The 14,608-nt window shown below is 39.9% G+C and overlaps 1 protein-coding gene across 1 annotated transcript in view; it reads right to left on the bottom strand.

The window, feature by feature from the left end:
* LOC147677796 (ATP-binding cassette sub-family C member 12-like) overlaps positions 1 to 14,608 on the bottom strand; it is a 1,047,046-nt gene that overhangs the window by 419,405 nt on the left and 613,033 nt on the right. The window lies entirely within an intron of this gene.

The raw sequence follows: 14,608 nt of genomic DNA, 5'->3' as shown, positions 1-14,608 counted from the left end.
GCACAAGAATGACAAGCATTGGCAAAGACAATCGGTCTGACTATTCAGACTATTGGGTCCGATTGTTACTTAAGGTGTTTGGTAGTAATTTGTTAAATTTGAGTATATTTCCTTCATCTGTCATTGAACGAAAATCTAATCAAGGGAAGTTGCAACTAGGTCCTACTCACAAAAAGGACTGCAATAGCAGAGTTAACTGGGATCTAAAAAAAGACTGTTATAACTGTTTTTAAAATGAGTCAGAAGGTTGCATTGTAAGTGCTAAACTGAATAGACACAGATAGCAGTAGATAATTGTTACACAGTGACAGTATTTTCATAGCATAGGCATTTGTCTGCACATGTCTTTGGCTGTAAATCCAACATCCTATTATGAAAGCAAACCAAAACAAATGTACATTCAAGGGTGATTGATGAATGGCATATGTTTACATGACAGGCTAAGATATATAAACAGGCGCACATCCTAAGCAAAAGCAAAACAGTCATAAACCAACAATTACAACAGTATTGTGCTATCAAAGTAGATATATCAAAGAGCAAACAGGGCTGTAGTCTAACAGAAAGACTACTTGATGTTCCTTCACCAACATGTAACAGGAAAACAAATGCAACCATACATGAAAGCCATGATCTTGATCAGCCCATCCAAGCAATGTCATACCATAAAAAAGACATGAAAGCCAACATCAAAAGGAGGCTGATACAAATCTCCTTTCGGTCTGTATTTCACTTGCACTTTTTGAAAAGCTGATTGCACGAGGAACTAACAGCAAGAAAGATGCCTGCAGCAAGGCCTAAAAAGTTCACAACAGACTTGTTTCTATTTTTAACTCTGCATGTTTAAGTTCCTCCACTTCCTTCCAAGCAGCCTACTTTCTTGTTTCTCCCTACATTTTTGCATCATTTTTGTATTTTATCTTTCCCAAGTCACTTAATCCTACCATCATACTCTTCACTTACCACACCATCACTACACAGACCCACACCCTTCCTTCGCTTGTGAAAGTAATATTTTCTTCAATAGGGTATACTCCCATCTGAGATTAGTAGCATGTTCTACCACATTCCAGCTTTATTAGGTACCCCTGGTGGGACCGCTATTTCAGTGCTTACTAAGACATACAGGTGACGCAAGTAATTCAACTAAAAATTGTGCACATAAAGACAAACACAATTCGCCCTACTTAAGTTAAGCCCCATGTTCTGCACCAAACAAATGTTAGCCATCCAGGGAGATGTTCTGCACTTTCTTCAGTTCTCTCCATTCTTAAATGTTTCAGCATGTAGTTATAGACTTAAAAACACATTTTAAGATGAGGATATGCATTAAATTACCAACTCAAACTGTTAGACTGAAAATAGAGAGCCCCAGATTTACCTTGAAGCAGACTTTCAAATGTATGGGAAAGGTCAAAAAACATCTATATCAGGAAGCACTTGGGTATTATGTTGCTTAATGCCTAAAGCCCCTCGTCTGCTTTTGACACATGACCAAACTATCTGTTCTAAGCGTCATCATGCTCCTCTTTAACTCCCCTCTTACTACTCCTATATCCTATAAGAAAGTGCTATATAGGCCTGGGCGGATGTTTTTACTACTGGGCTAGTGGTAATGTTACTAGGTACTGGCGCTATAGAGGAGTGTACACCTTGCCTAGTTGTAGGTACTATGGTTTATGTTTTTTCAGTGGTGCTAAAAGGAGAAGAGAACCACTATCCTCTTCTGGTTAGGCAAATGCCACAAGCTGCTTGATTCTCCTTAGCACACACTTATAAGATAATGCACGTATATACATGTGTTTCCACCATACATTTGACACATAAAAAACTGAATTTCAGTCCTTTTATTCAGGATGGTTGAAGTTTTATTTCAGGAGACGTCACAGCCGACACGTGTTTCGTCGTTGTGGGGAATGTAACCCCCGACTTTTTCAAGGCTGTTAAAAAAGGGGTGATGTTGTAATACAATACTTCCAGTTTAGACATTTTTTTGACAATATTCTATAGCTTTTTCAGGTCTAGGCTGATGGTGTGCTTAGACTTACAACAATTAGTGCATGGTCGTATTTATAGTGCTTAGATTACTTTCATTCATTGGGAATTTTCATATATTTTAACATTTTAAGGAGTATGAGCCCATTAAGAGAAATGGAGAGACCCGTGATCGTGTATTATTACCTTTATTTTACGTGGTGGCATGCACGTGATTTAACCGCAATATTTGTGAATACTAGCTCTGTTTCTGTGAGCGTTAACGCTATTTTTAGATTCGTGAGTTCATGCATATAAATGAATCATGCTTTCGGTACCTATTCTCCAATGTGTCGTATTGTTCTGTATAGAAGGAATGCGGAAACATAATTATACTTCCTTGTTGTCCTTGTATTATTATTTTATTTGTATGATCTTTATTATAATTATATAGCTACTTACATTTTGCGAGGTGATAATTCCAACCCTCGAAGGGGTTCTTGTTAGGATGTCTTGGATATACGGAAATCTTCTTATTGTTGTAGACACCAAAATATTGGTTTGGTATTTTGCAGCTGTGAAACATATATAGAGCTTTAGTATATGTTTTCGAATAATGTATCTAATTAATTAGACCCTTCCATTCACTATGTTGAAAGGTCATTCATATTCTGTTTTATCTAAAAGGTAAATTTCTCCAAATCAGTAGTGGGGGAAAAGGTTTTCACATATTTTTTCATATTTTTATAAGTGCTCCCCTTTATTCTACCCTTGTGAATGAATAGATCGGCCATTTGATTCTGTAAACCAGACCGCCGTTTTTGTAAGGTGCTCCCCACGCAGCAAACCCAGTGTTACTTCCCATTTACCGAGTCAGAATTAGAATTGCGATCGTTTTAAGTTCTTTAGTTAATCTCACTTCGATACCCAAATCTCTTCCGTGCAGACTATATTTAAGGTTACCCTTTAAAGTACTAGGCAATTATCCCGCCCGTGTTTTATTCGGTCGTTACCTTTGAGCCGCTGTTTTTGACGGAGAGTAATACGTCCCGTCTGCTGTTTCTATCTTGCAGTGATTATTTTGAAAAGTTTGGCGCCATATATTCAGAGTAGGAAGTGCTCCGTGCGTCTAGTGACGATTCACTTCCGGTTTAGTGTTTACGTATCCAAGTCCCATCTTCTGGGATTTACGCTGTTGTTGATTCGGCGGCCATATTAGCCTACCTACTATATTAATGAATGAATGGGCCCTCCACACTATTTCGGGGAATAATTTTCGTAATAATGTCTAAATTTATATTAAAGTAATTATCAAGAATGTTGTTAGTTTGTGTGTACGTTTATATCTTACTTTTATTAAATTCGGTTGTTTTTAATTTTGAGGGTGATAATAATGATACTGGTATAGCGGTAAATTAATGTTGACTAATATCGTCTTTTGCATTCTCAATATTTCGTAGTTGGCTACCGTGCTAATATCTATCAATATTACTGAGGCGTGATTCCTATTTTGTGGTTATACACAACAGTTTTCGGTGCTCTCCATATTGTGTGTGTGTCTAATAGTTTTCATAAACTTAAAACAATCTTTTTGGTCCAGTTTCTATTGTATTGATTTCTCCATTCAAAATGGGCTCAGAACAGTGTCAGATGCCATTACGTGGCCCACATCAACATTCAACAGTACAGGCATATAATACATTATAAGCAATATTCATACGTGTTAATGACTGTAATTAGTGCTTGCTTGTAAATTTCACCAATTGCTGGTCATTGTTTGCACCTATTGTTCTGCTATCAGATCATGTCTTGCTCATGTGCCTAGAAAGTAATGTAACTCATGATCGATGTTGAGACCCAGTTCTACACTTTTAAGTGTCATTATCCAAATAGCTTCCCTTCTTCGTAGTGTTAGTTCTCTATTTCCTCCTCTAGGGTGGATAGGTACATGTTCAATTCCAAAATATTGGAATGAGTGACTGGATGTTTGCGCAGGACAGATTGACATGTGTGCCGCCACTGGGTAGCGCATGTCACCTTGTTTTACTGCCCTGATATGTTCATTAATTCTGTCTCTTAATGGTCTCTTGGTGCTTCCTATATATCTTTTCCCGCATTTGCAGTCTAGGGCATATACTACATATTTACTCAAGCAATTAATTGTAGTGTAGATTTTGTGTTTTTTGTTGTTTGGTCCTGTGAATTCCTTCATCTTTTTGTAAGCCCACTTACATGCTACGCACATTCCACAGCTAAAGAAGCCTGGATATTTTAACCATGTGCTTGTTTTTGTAGTTTGAGGATAACTAGGGCTCAGTATGTTTCTCAATGTTGTCCCTTTCCTATATGTTAGTGTCGGTCTTTCCGTAATGTATTTGTTTAGTGTTGTGTCTTTACTGAGTAGATGCCAGTGTTTATTCAAACTTTTCCGTAAGACAGTGGCCCAGTTGTCATAACCTGTTACTAGTCTGATCTAAAGAATTACATGCTGTGGTCTTTCTGTATAATCTGCTTTGGATTGTGTTGTTTTCAATGTAAAATTCAACGTCTAGAAATGGTAATCTTTCTTTGTCATATTCCATGGTAAATCTTATGTTTTGGTCATTATCGTTAAGATATTTTTGGAATTCCTGCAGTCTGTCTGATGTACCTGTCCAAATCATAAAACAATCGTCAATATATCTTCCCCAATACAGGATATCCTTATTCCATTCTGAGGCTGGTGGGCCCCAGACTCTCGTTTCCTCAAACCTCCCCATCACTAGGTTGGCATATGAGTATAGTAACATTACCTCTAGCCCAGTAGTAAAAACAGTTGTCCATAACTAGGGGCAGCTTAGAGGAACACTATGAATTCTATGACAAATAATAGAGCAGACAGAGACAAGGAAGCAGAGGATCTATTCAATAACATAGGTACGCAACAACCAAGTACCTCTTCAGGTCAAGGAGGACTACCCCCTAGACAAGAGGGTCTTAAAGAAAAATTCATCAGATTAGAAAAGCTTAAAATCTCTGAGTCATCCAGGTGGTGGGATGCAGCTACCCTTAAACAGTACATAAAGGTTAAAAGAATCCCCAGGGGCCTCAGATCACAAATTATGCCAACATACCTGGAACCAGATCTCTTACTAGCCTGGGAAAAGGAATTGACTAACAATTCGAACAATCTGATAATGATTTTAATAGAAAACTGTGAGAGAAAAGTGGCCAAATTACAAGTAGATATAGACAAACTCGAGCAAGAAATAAAAGAGCTCAACCTTCCTGATGTGACCACCAAAAAGTATCAGATTTTAAATGACATAGTACAACGACATGTCACTGATATTAAGTTAAAAAAGAGCAAGAAACTCAAGAGGGATGAACGAGACTATCTGAGCGGGAGGGTATTTACTTTTGCGAAGAAGTATGACCATCTCGTCCCCAAGAATACAGCCCAGACTCCAAGTGAAACTGTCTCGGTTGGCTCCAGTATAACATCCTTGGATACCATCAATTCAAGTGAGAATAACATTGAAATGATGGGTGCTACTAGTGCAGTTGACCCCAACAACAGTTTTTTATTAGAGATCAACAGAATAAAAAAGGGGAACAGGGAAAGCAAGAACAAAGGGCAACAAGGAAAACAAGGAGAGGTAAAAGAGCAGGCGCCCGCTCAAAACAGACAAGGAATGAGAACCAGGTCTTGGACCCAGAATCAGAGGAAATAAATAATGTAACAGTGATGAATTTGAGTGACTTTGAACTCACAAAAGATATGATATCTGTGTTAGAAAAGGGTATGGGTTTCTGCCCTAACAATGTTGGTGATTTATGTAGTACTAAAATTGATTTGCTTAAATTTACCCGACGCCTCAAATTGAAAAAACACTTTGAAATGACAAAATCGACAAATAAAGAACTGCAGCAAAATTTGGGTATGATGGCTAATGGTAATTATTGTATTCAAGACATTTTAGATACTAGATTATTGCTGTCAATAACAGAATGTGAAGATGAATGTATACTTACAGAAAGAATTATGAGGGACTTTGATATAAACATGGATTACAACATTACTAGTGGGTTAAAAGACAAATCCAAGTGGACACCTACACTCACTGCGGGTAACAACATTGATCAGTTTTTTAAAGCAGTAACAGCTGACTTAGACCAACATAATATCAAGAAAACTGTGGAACATATACACAAAGACAACCTAACAAGAGAGGAGAGGAAAGCACTCAATGAACTAAGCAGAAATAGAGAACTAACAATAAGAGAAGCAGACAAAGGGGGAAACATGGTGGTAATGTTAAGTAAGGATTATGACCATGAAATTTTCTCCCAATTACTAAACAAAGAATGCTATGAAGAAATAGGAGCTAACCCAATGTGGAGACTAACGGAGTACATTAACAGACTCCTAAAACAATGGCACGGGAGGGGTCTTATTGATGACAATGAACACACATATCTGAGAATAGACAGACCCAGATACCCATGCATTTACACAGTACCCAAGGTACACAAACCCCACACTTTCCCCCCGGGAAGACCCATCATATCAGGCATCGGGGGGCCAACGGAAAGACTGTCAGAGTATGTAGATGTGTTCCTAAAACCACTTGTACAGAATCTCCCTTCGTACATAAGGGACACTAAACATATTCTAGGGACCATGGCAGACCTACCATGGGATGAAAACATGACAATGGTCACATTAGACGTAGTCTCTTTATATACCTGTATAAAAAGAGACACAGGACTAGCAGCGGTTAAACACATGCTGAGTAGAAGACCAGCTAGCGCGTGGTCACACATGGAGATGATTTTAGAAATGATTGAAACAATTCTAGACAACAATATATTTCTTTTCAAGGAACAATGGTACAGGCAAAAGCAGGGAGTGGCGATGGGTTCCAGATTTTCGCCCTCATATGCCAACCTAGTGATGGGGAGGTTTGAGGAAACAAGAGTCTGGGGCCCACCAGCCTCAGAATGGAATAAGGATATCCTGTATTGGGGAAGATATATTGACGATTGTTTTATGATTTGGACAGGTACATCAGACAGACTGCAGGAATTCCAAAAATATCTTAACGATAATGACCAAAACATAAGATTTACCATGGAATATGACAAAGAAAGATTACCATTTCTAGACGTTGAATTTTACATTGAAAACAACACAATCCAAAGCAGATTATACAAAAAGACCACAGCATGTAATTCTTTATTACATGCGACTAGTGCCCACCCGGAACACCAAAAGAAAGCAATCCCTTATGGGGAACTAGTCAGAACACGACGCAATTGCAGCACTGAGGTAGAATTTGAACAACAAAAACAAGGAGTGATCAAAAGATTCTTAAACAGAGGATATAAATACAAAGAACTCCAGAAAGCGGAAAGCAGAATAGAAAAACTAACTAGACAAGACACTCTAAAAGAGAAGCCCAAACAAGAGAACAAACAGGATAAGATCAGACTAGTAACAGGTTATGACAACTGGGCCACTGTCTTACGGAAAAGTTTGAATAAACACTGGCATCTACTCAGTAAAGACACAACACTAAACAAATACATTACGGAAAGACCGACACTAACATATAGGAAAGGGACGACATTGAGAAACATACTGAGCCCTAGTTATCCTCAAACTACAAAAACAAGCACATGGTTAAAAGATCCAGGCTTCTTTAGCTGTGGAATGTGCGTAGCATGTAAGTGGGCTTACAAAAAGATGAAGGAATTCACAGGACCAAACAACAAAAAACACAAAATCTACACTACAATTAATTGCTTGAGTAAATATGTAGTATATGCCCTAGACTGCAAATGCGGGAAAAGATATATAGGAAGCACCAAGAGACCATTAAGAGACAGAATTAATGAACATATCAGGGCAGTAAAACAAGGTGACATGCGCTACCCAGTGGCGGCACACATGTCAATCTGTCCTGCGCAAACATCCAGTCACTCATTCCAATATTTTGGAATTGACATGTACCTATCCACCCTAGAGGAGGAAATAGAGAACTAACACTACGAAGAAGGGAAGCTATTTGGATAATGACACTTAAAAGTGTAGAACTGGGTCTCAACATCGATCATGAGTTACATTACTTTCTAGGCACATGAGCAAGACATGATCTGATAGCAGAACAATAGGTGCAAACAATGACCAGCAATTGGTGAAATTTACAAGCAAGCACTAATTACAGTCATTAACACGTATGAATATTGCTTATAATGTATTATATGCCTGTACTGTTGAATGTTGATGTGGGCCACGTAATGGCATCTGACACTGTTCTGAGCCCATTTTGAATGGAGAAATCAATACAATAGAAACTGGACCAAAAAGATTGTTTTAAGTTTATGAAAACTATTAGACACACACACAATATGGAGAGCACCGAAAACTGTTGTGTATAACCACAAAATAGGAATCACGCCTCAGTAATATTGATAGATATTAGCACGGTAGCCAACTACGAAATATTGAGAATGCAAAAGACGATATTAGTCAACATTAATTTACCGCTATACCAGTATCATTATTATCACCCTCAAAATTAAAAACAACCGAATTTAATAAAAGTAAGATATAAACGTACACACAAACTAACAACATTCTTGATAATTACTTTAATATAAATTTAGACATTATTACGAAAATTATTCCCCGAAATAGTGTGGAGGGCCCATTCATTCATTAATATAGTAGGTAGGCTAATATGGCCGCCGAATCAACAACAGCGTAAATCCCAGAAGATGGGACTTGGATACGTAAACACTAAACCGGAAGTGAATCGTCACTAGACGCACGGAGCACTTCCTACTCTGAATATATGGCGCCAAACTTTTCAAAATAATCACTGCAAGATAGAAACAGCAGACGGGACGTATTACTCTCCGTCAAAAACAGCGGCTCAAAGGTAACGACCGAATAAAACACGGGCGGGATAATTGCCTAGTACTTTAAAGGGTAACCTTAAATATAGTCTGCACGGAAGAGATTTGGGTATCGAAGTGAGATTAACTAAAGAACTTAAAACGATCGCAATTCTAATTCTGACTCGGTAAATGGGAAGTAACACCGGGTTTGCTGCGTGGGGAGCACCTTACAAAAACGGCGGTCTGGTTTACAGAATCAAATGGCCGATCTATTCATTCACAAGGGTAGAATAAAGGGGAGCACTTATAAAAATATGAAAAAATATGTGAAAACCTTTTCCCCCACTACTGATTTGGAGAAATTTACCTTTTAGATAAAACAGAATATGAATGACCTTTCAACATAGTGAATGGAAGGGTCTAATTAATTAGATACATTATTCGAAAACATATACTAAAGCTCTATATATGTTTCACAGCTGCAAAATACCAAACCAATATTTTGGTGTCTACAACAATAAGAAGATTTCCGTATATCCAAGACATCCTAACAAGAACCCCTTCGAGGGTTGGAATTATCACCTCGCAAAATGTAAGTAGCTATATAATTATAATAAAGATCATACAAATAAAATAATAATACAAGGACAACAAGGAAGTATAATTATGTTTCCGCATTCCTTCTATACAGAACAATACGACCCATTGGAGAATAGGTACCGAAAGCATGATTCATTTATATGCATGAACTCACGAATCTAAAAATAGCGTTAACGCTCACAGAAACAGAGCTAGTATTCACAAATATTGCGGTTAAATCACGTGCATGCCACCACGTAAAATAAAGGTAATAATACACGATCACGGGTCTCTCCATTTCTCTTAATGGGCTCATACTCCTTAAAATGTTAAAATATATGAAAATTCCCAATGAATGAAAGTAATCTAAGCACTATAAATACGACCATGCACTAATTGTTGTAAGTCTAAGCACACCATCAGCCTAGACCTGAAAAAGCTATAGAATATTGTCAAAAAAATGTCTAAACTGGAAGTATTGTATTACAACATCACCCCTTTTTTAACAGCCTTGAAAAAGTCGGGGGTTACATTCCCCACAACGACGAAACACGTGTCGGCTGTGACGTCTCCTGAAATAAAACTTCAACCATCCTGAATAAAAGGACTGAAATTCAGTTTTTTATGTGTCAAATGTATGGTGGAAACACATGTATATACGTGCATTATCTTATAAGTGTGTGCTAAGGAGAATCAATAGGCCTGGGCGGAGTTTGTGAAGTTCTGCTACGCGGAACTCAGTGAAGTGACCAAAAAACTCTGCCACGCTATGCGGAGTTCCACAAACAGTGGAGTGTGTTAGGTCGTGCCATTTGCACAGATTTTTAGCACTGGGTGTTTGTCCCGCACTGGAAAATCAGCGCACACAAATATGCACAGTGCAAGAGGGCTCTGCTTCTTTCTGCCCCTCGAGTAGGCGTTCTACTCAAGAGGCAACTTCCTTAACACGAACGGAAGGTTTCTCAACCCGTTCAGTAGCGGCCATCCAGGACTGTCCGCAGTGAAAAACTCTCACTGGAGGTGGCCTGGAGTAAGATTTTCCAAGCTCGCACTCGCCAACTTAACGCTAGCGGGCAAGGAAGGAGTGGAGTTTTTCAGGAGCTCCATGCACTACCTTGAGAGGGTCCTAGTGATATTGAGCGATGTTGTTTGAAAGTGTGAAAGTACATAAGCTCAGTAAAGTTAAAAATAATTAACTTCAAATGCTCTCTTTATATCATGTCTATTGGTCTTTATGAAGAATTCTAAAAATAATTGTTTTTCAGGACTGTCATAGCACAACTCGCGTTTCCATTACTCCATCAAAAAAGCATATCTAGAGTTTACAGTATGAGCCTTCGGAATTTAAACTGTGCCAGTGAAACTGAGAGTCTCCTTTCTCTAGAAAGGCGAATGGTCAGGACACTGACAAGGGTGACATGGGGGAAGCCACTAGCAAGCTAGTCCTCCTCCACTGTATAAGGAGAACCAAGAAAGACATCAAACTCTTGTCGTGAAAGACTTTCGTGAATCCAAACTTTTACTGTTGGCAAAGGGATACTTGTCTCAGTTTGCCAAAGATACATAGTGGAGAATGGCCGCTGGATCTCCCCTCTCACTAATGAAATCCCTGGCCAGTTTTCACTTTAGAAGTTCCTTTGTTAAAAGAAAGTTCAGAAGTGGGGCTACCAGGCAAACAACTGTTCATCTAGCATTGTTGCTACGAAGACCCACGTAAACATGGTTCAGGCTACTTACTGGTTCAAAGAACGTCTTCTACCAGTAGAAGATTATATGCTTTGGGACCGCTCTCTGTTGATTTTGTGATGAGGCAGTGGAAGGGAGATAGGAAGGTGGTGAAGGGACGGTATGTAAACAGTAAATGTCATTCCCAGTTAGTATTCACCTTGACCCCATGAGCAGGCTAGGGTTTAAAAAAGGCGCAATACACCAATACACCAAATAAGTGAAGTCTAAGGCCCTGCAGCATGTTTGAGAAATAAAGTTTTGTTTACACTATTCACCGGCATGAACGTCAGTTTTATGGTTTGGGTGGCCTCGATGGCACAAAAAGCTCTAACGATGAAAAAAAAGGCTATGCCAAGAGAAGACCTTTGCTCATGGAAAAAACACACAAAGGATGTTAGGGAATGGATCTCACAATTTACTAACATTATAGACGATTCAAACTACTCAAGGATTGAAATAATATACCCTACAAGGGTTTTAAGTACACCAATTCCGGTTGAAAATTTGATGGCAGGCTGCTGGCCTGGGCAAGTTAACCATTCCCTAGAGACAGACTATATATAGAGCCTAGAAGCCTTACCAATATACATTTGAGGTAGTCTATCCACAAATACAGAGGCTGAGATATGCTTATTCTGGTTGGAGATTACATGCCTACCCCTGAACCATTCTACCAAGCTGTAGATCCAGACAGTGCATGCCCCCTACAAGCCTTACTATCATATACATTACAATACAATACAATGTACAGCGTGGAGAGTGAAATGCTCTACACAATTATTATAAGTCATATGGCAGCTACATAAGCAAAACAGTGAGGACTCTTGATAGCATTTAGTGCTGTGGAGGAACAGAAACACCTATTTCAAGAGGAAGTGCTAAAAGAGGAGGGATTCCATGGGCTGGAGTTCTACCTCCACGTGGATAGTATGATGGAAGGAACTCCTCAGATGCATTCTTCTCCAGGTCAGCATGAGGAGTATTTTCCTCACCCATCTAACTGTAAATCAGACCCTCCGTGTTTTATAACGTTCCGGGGTGGAGGGGGGTCTGTTTTATTGGTTGGATATAGTTTCACTCCAGAAGTTATAGGCGACGAATTGAAATCAGATGCCACATGCAGCATCCGTTCTGAAGTATCAGCATGTACAGAAAAGGCTTTTGTGCCATACAAGGTGCAGTGGCTGCCCACAACCTCACTAGGAAGAAGCCCAAATAACCTTGAGTGATCTATGGAACTGTATGCCCGGCAGGAACCTTTGCGCTGCCACAGTATGCATGATGTAGCGAACCTAAAAGCCTCAAACATCAAGGATGCAAGAATGCCAGGCCCCATCCACAAGAGAGAGCACTTAACAGTTCTCATTCATTAAAATGATCAATTGACCACTATAGCCTGGTAATCAACAGGGTGATATGCGAAGCTTACCCTCACAATCTGCATTTACAATTTGATTGAACAAATACAAATACAGCAAACTGCACAGCAGTGAGGAGTCTGGAGTCATAAATTGATATTAAAGATAGTTGCTAGGTGTAATAGACGACTAACTGGAGTGCATGACAGAAGTTGCTTAATAGAGTCAAAAATTCAGGACAGAGCTCTGATCAGTTCAAAGTTCCATCAATGCACAGGTCTCTGCTTAGAACATATACTGATGACTCACCTACAGAGTTTATTTTTTGCCCATGGTTGCAAGTGATTTATTTTTCACCATCAGACTTTGAAACAAAGCAAGCGAAGAAAGAGAGGAAAAAGGAGATGGAAGGAGGAACAAATAGATGGTAAATCAATGACATGGTTGGAAATCAGGGATGAAAAAGAACCTGCAAGTGCGAGATAAATAGAAAGGGAGGCAGGGTGGTGGACGGGTGAGGCATGAGGTGGAATATTTATTCTACTTACACGGAATCCCAACAATAGCAAGAAGTGGATAAAATATCTTCTGCAGATACACCATCCAGTGAGTGTCAGCCATTGTCTACCTCTTCTCAAAGATTATCACAACATCCGCCTCGTGTGTGGCCTCGATAGTTCATATCTTGGGTGCCTTCGCCGTCACCAGACAGGGCCGTGTCAAAGTGGCCCATACCCTACTCCCTCTGCCAGCGCTGCCTGCAGCAGAGTGTGAGCTGTGACGTGAAACACGAAAAGAAGAGAACCTCGCAGGGCGTTCAAGCGCTGGAGGTGAGACGGGCCGAGTTCTTTAGGTCTCTTTGCCCAATCTACGTCAGTCGACAAACCCTGAGTGGCAATGTTATTTTCCTTGGGAGTGCAATGTGTCACATTATCTCCGGCATGAATCTGCTGGTCCAGATGTAATTTGCCTTTGCACAGATGCATGAATATCGCTTTAACGACATATGCAATATGCAGGCATTTTATGGCACACATTTAGTGTTCCAGGATAACATGCTGATTGCAGAGTTAAAGCCCAGCTTGGCTATCGCTGGCATAATGAAGTGCTCCATGGTAAATGACGCTGAAAGAGGAAGAGCACTGACAGGCCTGTATTGTGACAGGCACATACCTAGGGCTAGATTATTCTGTTCATTACTTCACACATTACAAAACTATCAACAATTTAAACTATGAAGCTGACTGGCATCCTTTGGAATCAACATGTGGTGAAGGTTACTGTGGTCTTGTGAAAATCTGGCACGTCTAGTTTTTGAAACACCGCCCTGTTGTGGAGCAATTTTGTACCAACGTTTAGAAAACCGGCAAAAAAGCAAAAACAAGCGCGCGCCGCCTTTGATGGCAGCAGGGGTAGGGGAGAGAGGGGGGGCCGGCGTGATTACCTCGTGGGAGCGAGAGGCTGTCACCCCGACAATTGATAACATTTGGTGCCAGCTGCTCGCTCCCGCGATGAATAGCCAGACGTGCATGCGTTGCCATTGAAAGCAATGCAACGCGTGCACGTTTTTGCCAGAAAAGCTGTATCGATGGCAGAAGGTCTCTTTCCTCTGCAACGCATGCGCATTGCGGAAGCGAGACCTAAAAAGCACATCTAGAGTTTACAGTATGGGCCATTGGAATGTAAACTGTGCCAGTGAAACTGATGTAATTTGGGGTATTTCGCGTGACTCTTGATACTTTCATTTTATGAAATTACTCCATTAAGCCACACTGCTTAATTACGCCACCATTCGTGGCCAAATTATAATACTGGAATGCGAGAAAACCAAAACAACCAGAACTTGAGCTGCTGTAGAATGCAGGAATTGTTTCTTTTGCTCCTTTCTTAACGCTATATGAGACCAGTCACTGCCAAGTGAACCCGGACAGTCTTGGAGCCTGCAACGGATGAAGCCCCTTATTGTCTAAACCCGCATGGCTGTAATTGTCGATCAATGCTTGTGGTGAAGGGGTACTTCTTGAGGTAAAAAGGTGCAGGCTGGACCCGTCGCTTCACCCCCTGTGAAACCATAGCGCATGAAT

This window comes from Lissotriton vulgaris, chromosome 12, assembly GCF_964263255.1.
Source record: "Lissotriton vulgaris chromosome 12, aLisVul1.2, whole genome shotgun sequence".
NCBI lineage: Eukaryota > Metazoa > Chordata > Amphibia > Caudata > Salamandridae > Lissotriton > Lissotriton vulgaris.
This window is presented reverse-complemented; position numbering and strand designations above follow the sequence as displayed.